General features: G+C 38.7%; 1 non-coding gene across 1 annotated transcript; it reads left to right on the top strand.

Annotated features, from left to right (window-relative positions):
• Nucleotides 1–1,305: 1,305 nt before the first annotated feature.
• LOC127133109 (small nucleolar RNA R71) lies at nt 1,306–1,412 on the top strand. The gene has a single exon (XR_007807103.1). It is a non-coding gene; the product is annotated as a small nucleolar RNA R71 (small nucleolar RNA).
• The last annotated feature ends 4,546 nt before the right edge of the window (nt 1,413–5,958 follow it).

Here is a 5,958-nt window from a genome sequence, read left to right as displayed (position 1 = left end):
CTAGCTCCTAAGTCTAGAAAAGCTTTTTCGATGACATGATTACCCAAAAGGCAAGGAATGGAGAAATTTCTAGGATCTTTATCTTTCTTTGCTAATTTGTCCTCGGAAATAGCATTACATTCCAAAGGCTTCGGATCGTCAAGTCTATGTTTGTTGGTAAGGATGTCTTTGAGAAACTTTGCATAAGAAGGTATTTGGGTGATGGCTTCTGTGAAAGGGATTTCTACATGAAGTTTTTCTATAACTTTAATAAATTTTTGATATTGTTTATTGATCTGGGTTTGTTTGAGTCTTTGGGGATATGGTATAGGTGGTTTATACGGCGGGGGTGGTACGTAAATTTTATCTTTAGGTTCTTCTCCTTTATCTCGACCTTCCTGGTTTTTAGGTTCCTCTGGTTCCTTTACTTCGTCCGTGGGTTCGGTACATTCCTTAGAAGTTCCGGGTTCACTCAATCTAGGGTTTGGTGGCTCATCATAAGCGTTCCCACTTCGTAGGGTAATGGCATTGGCTTGTCCTCTCGGATTTTGTTGAGGTTGTCCAGGGAACTGTCCTCCAGGTGTAGTCTGAGGGGCTTGGTTTAAAGCTACCTGAGAGATCTGGGTTTCAAGCATCTTGGTATGAGTAACTATTTGGTCAACCTTGGTTCCTAACTGAGTAATCAATTCGTTAACATGAATGTTTTGGTTCATGAACTCCTTGTTTTCTTGGGTTTGAGCGGTGATAAAATTTTCCATAATTTTCTCAAGGCTCGGTTTTGGTGGTACAGGTTGCATAGGTTGATTTGATCTTGGGGCTTGATAACTAGGTCTCAGAGGTGCATTATTTTGAATAGGGTTATTGTTTTTATAGGAGAAGGTCGGGTGATTCCTCCATCCAGGGTTATAGGTATTCGAGTATGGGTTTCCTTGGGTGTAGTTTACTTGCTCATAGTGGGTTTCGTTTAATAGATTGCATTCTGCAGATTGGTGTCCTTTGGTTCCACATATCTCACAATCCGACGAAATTGCGGCTACAGTATTCGGGTTTATGCACATATGCTCGACCTTAAGGGCTAATGCGTCCATTTTAGCTTGCATCATGTCTATAGAGCTTAGTTCATGCACTCCTCCTTGGGCTTCCTTCTTCTCAACTGTCGCTCGTTCGAATCCCCATGATTGATGGTTTTGAGCCATATCTTCAATGAGGGCACTAGCTTCAGGATAAGGTTTGTTCATTAGAGCACCGCCTGCGGCAGCGTCGATGGTCATCTTTGTGTTGTAATGAAGTCCATTATAGAAGGTTTGAATGATTAACCAATTTTCTAAACCATGATGTGGGCATGCTCGTAACAACTCTTTATATCTCTCCCAAGCTTCGAATAGCGATTCTCCTTGGTTTTGGGTAAATCTAGTTATATGGTTTCGAAGAACGGCGGTCTTACTCGGGGGAAAATATCTAGCAAGAAAAACTCTTCTAAGGTTATCCCAAGTCATAATGGAATTGGGTGGAAGGGAATCTAACCATGATAGGGCTTTATCTCTGAGGGAAAAAGGGAATAATCTTAAACGTATTGCCTCAGGAGAAGCTCCATTGGTTTTAAAAGTGTCTGCTAATTGAAGAAATATTTTTAAATGTTGGTTTGGGTTCTCAGTAGTGAGACCTGCGAATTGTCTCTATTGCACTAGTTGTAATAGGGATGGTTTAAGTTCAAAATTATTAGCTAGGATGGTTGGGTTTACTATACTAGAACTAGGTTCTTCATTAGATGGTTGAGCGAAATCCTTAAGAGGTCTTTGGTTTTGATCTTCGGCCATAGCTCTCTTAATTCTATGAAAGAATAAACGCGCGCGAGCGTAACGTTCAGGTTTCGCCAAAGGGTATACTAAGCTTAAACTTCCGGTGCTGCGAGTTCTTCGCATTGATCGGCGGGAAATAGCCTAAGTCTAAACGATATAACAACAGAAAAATGAAATTTGACGAAATTGGTCCCCGACAACGGCGCCAAAAACTTGATGCGGTGTTTCGCAAGTATACGAACGCGTCAGAGTAATATAAAAGATTGTCGAATCCACAGAGACCAAGTGTCAATCTATCGTTATCTATTTTTATGGTGTTTATCAAAGGCAATCAAAGTAAGTGTTTTTTAGAGTGTGCAATGAAAAATAAAGTGTTGAATAAAGATATAGTTAATAAAGACAGGGTCGAATGTAATTCACATAATCAATTGATAATCCAAGTACTTGCTAGTAGAGCTACTTATGGGCAGTGTTTCCTACTTTGAAAAGAACTAATTTAACAGGAACTGTCGCTTTCGCGTATTCAGAACCGAGTTGTACTCCCTAATCAAACCCTCTTATTGTCACTTATAAAAAGGCGCGCATTGCGTTAGAGTAGTAAACCTATTTTTACGAAATATAGTATCTTGACTAAGTTGAAAAGTATTATAACCTGGATTTCTTAACCAAAAGAGGTTCTTACGAACCAGACTCTAAACTTATAAACGCGTCCGAAAATAGTTTTAAAATCTCTTTTCTTCTTAATGTTAAAATCTCCTAATGAACTAAACAAAGCGCTTTCGCTGTTTTTGAAATAGTTAAAAACAATTAAGTTTAAAAAGACGTTGGACGGCTTTCGATCTTACCCAACGGAATTGAAGTGCGGGAAAACTTAAGTTGAAAGTTAAAATAGCCCTTAAGTGTTTCTACGAACAATTGTACGGATTACTGGTTCAATTACAATCCTTACATTCTAACCTTATAGATTTAGTTAGACATGGTAAAGTAAAAGTGCATTAAAATAAATAAAAGTAGTGCGAGTGCGGAAAGTAAATAAAAGTAGTGCGAGTGCGAGAAATAAATAATTTAAAGCGAGTGCGAGGAAATAAATAATTTAAAGCAAGTGCGGAAAATAAATAAAGTAAAGCGAGTGCGGGAAATAAATAAAGTAAAGCGAGTGCGGGAAATAAATAAAGTAAAGCGAGTGCGGGAAATAAATAAAGTAAAGCGAGTGCGAAAAATAAATAAAGTAAAGCGAGTGCGAGGAAATAAATAAGATAAAGACAAGTAATAAAAACCTGCTCCAATCGGAGGGTTGAATAAATTGCAAAGCGGAAATGAAAATGGCGGCAGGATTAACTTCCTTCCAAAGTGCTCCAAACTCGATTACAGACTCTATCACAGACTCGATTACACAATTGTGGTGCCCGCCACAAGGCCATGGCGCCCGCCACAAGGCCAATCTGAGGCGCCTTAGTGGAAGTAGTGGGGAACGTGGGAGTTGAGGGATGTTGAGCTTGGACACGTCATGGCAGGGTCTATGGCACCAGCCATGGGGTAGGGCCACAAGTACAAAATGCTGAATTTTAGGGTTTTTGGTTCTTTTTCGCTCCTTTTCTCGATCGGGGCTCCGATTAAAGTAAAAACCTGAAAACAAAGGAAAACATAGCAATAACACAACAAAATGATAATAAAACAACTAGAATGCATGTGAAATCGGAGTAGAAAATACGGTAAATTTCAGTATTATCAACAGTTCTCCTTGTTGATACCTTATGAGTAACCTCCTAGAATATGGATCTTTTGAGAATTAGTTATGTATGTGAGATTCTTATGATACTATTCATCATCTTCAATTTTTGTCAAGAACCATTTTTTTGGATCTCAAACTCTAAAGATTGAGTGTGAAAGTTAGATTAAAGGTACATTAGGGTATCCAATGCTTTTTCTAAAGTTATATTTTGTGTATCAAGTGGAAGAATCGTTTCATTGACAGGGATTTTGGTTGCGAGTTATTCACAAATAAAGAAAATTTTCTCTATACTTCATTGTACTTTGGTGAAACCATGTGAAGTTTGTCGTATCCAAAAGGTTTGGAAGACACCATATGAGATATGGAGTGGTAAGAAACCACATATATCTTACATGAAGATTTGGGGTTGCGAAGTTTATGTGAAACGACAAATTTCAACTAAGCTTGAGCCCAAATCTGACAAATGCTTATTTGTGGGGTATCCTAAAGAAACAAGAGGGTATCACTTCTACAATCCTTCTGAGGGAAAAGTGTTTGTCGCTCGAACTGGAGTTTTGCTAGAAAAGGATTTTATTTCCAAAGGAATCAGTGGGAGGAAAGTAGAGCTTGAAGAAATTCAAGAATCACAAAGCATTGATACACCTATGGAGGAATTAGAGCAGGAAACATAAATAGTTGTGTAAGAGCAACCTGCTCAAGTAGAACAAGACCAGTGTAGGTCAGGCAGGATACGTCACCTACCTGAGAGATATGGATATCTCATAACTGGTCAAGGTTATGTATCACTCATGGATCAAGAACAAACACGAGCCTTGTGTCTACAAGAAGGTTAGTGGGAGCATGATCGTTTTCCTGGTATTAAATGTAGATGACATATTACTCAATGGAAACGATGTCCCTACCCTGCAACAAGTAAAGTCTTGGTTGGGGAAATGCTTTTCTATGAAGGACCTAAGTGAAGCAGCCTATATATTAGGAATCAGATTCTATAGAGATAGATCACAAAACTGCTTGGCCTAAGTCAGAGTACATACATAGACAAAGTGCTGAGACGCTTTAATATGCATGATTCCAATGGTTATGCGTTTTTTCTTAAATGGTGGCGCTGTGAGCTAGAAAAGTTCAAAGTAAGATACAGTTGCTGATTCTACAGCCGAGGCCGAGTATATTGCTGCCTCAAGTGCAGCAAAGGAAGTTGTTTGGATCAAAAGTTCCTTAGTGAACTTGGCATAGTTCCTGGCATTGTGGACCCCATTGGTCTCTATTATGATAACAATGGTGCTATCGCACAAGCTAAGGAGCCTAGATCTCACCAACGATCCAAACACATACTTAGGCGTTATCACCTCATTCGAGAGATAATAGATAGAGGAGATGTGAAAATATGTAGAGTACCTACACTTGACAATATTGCTGACCCACTGACAAAGCCTCTTGCGCAGCAGAAGCATGATGGCCATACTAGATCTATGGGCATTAGGGGTATACCTAATTGGCTCTAGTGCAAGTGGGAGATTGTTGGTGTAAGCCCTAGAGGCCAATACTTTTGGTACTTGTATCGAATTATTTGTTAATTAATCAAAGGCTTTTTCTCTATTATGTTTGTTTAATAAAGTCCCTAGAATAGCTAGTCCGTTTAATGTATCAAGTATGACTTAATCATGAGATCACATTAAACATAAGGACACTATTCTTAAAGTATCCGTAGTCAAGCTTTATTGTGAAGTGGGATACCATTAGACCATGAAGACTATTATGTTTATAGACTGATGATCACATCTCATGGATCATGGATAAGGAGTTATCAAGTCTTAAACATAGGTATGAATATTAAGAGTAATATTTATACTGGATTAACCCGCTATGAGAATACTATATAGAATGTTATGCAAAGTGTCGTAAGTTATTCTCATGGTGATAATGGTGTATACCACTCTTCGACCTGAAACCACTATGGACCCTAGATGTAGAGTCGAGTGCTTTATTGTTGATCCAACATTGTCCGTAACTGGATAACCATAAAGACAGTTGATGGGTACTCCACAAAGCATGCTGAGGGACATGAGTGACCTAGATGGAATTTGCCCATCCTACATAACAGGATAAATGTCTATGGGCCCAATATTGAACTGGACAAGGATGACACAGTCTATGCCTTGTGTTCAATATAAACATAAGGGAAAAAGGGTAATTATACACATAATTATTATCACAGAAGGATTTGTCAGATCACATGACATTTTCGTGACTTGGGTAGCAGTGATGTGTTGCTAGATACCGCTCACTGTTTATTATGTTAAATGCGTGATTTAATATAATTACCAACGTCGCGAAAACCTACAAGGTCACACACAAAGGACGGATTGATGAGAGATATAGTAACAAAGGAACATCGTAAGGTACGGTGCACTTAAGTGGAATACGAAATATGGTAAGGTACCACACGCT

The sequence above is a fragment of the Lathyrus oleraceus genome, chromosome 3 (assembly GCF_024323335.1).
Source record: "Lathyrus oleraceus cultivar Zhongwan6 chromosome 3, CAAS_Psat_ZW6_1.0, whole genome shotgun sequence".
Classification (NCBI taxonomy): Eukaryota; Viridiplantae; Streptophyta; class Magnoliopsida; order Fabales; family Fabaceae; genus Lathyrus; species Lathyrus oleraceus.
This window is presented reverse-complemented; position numbering and strand designations above follow the sequence as displayed.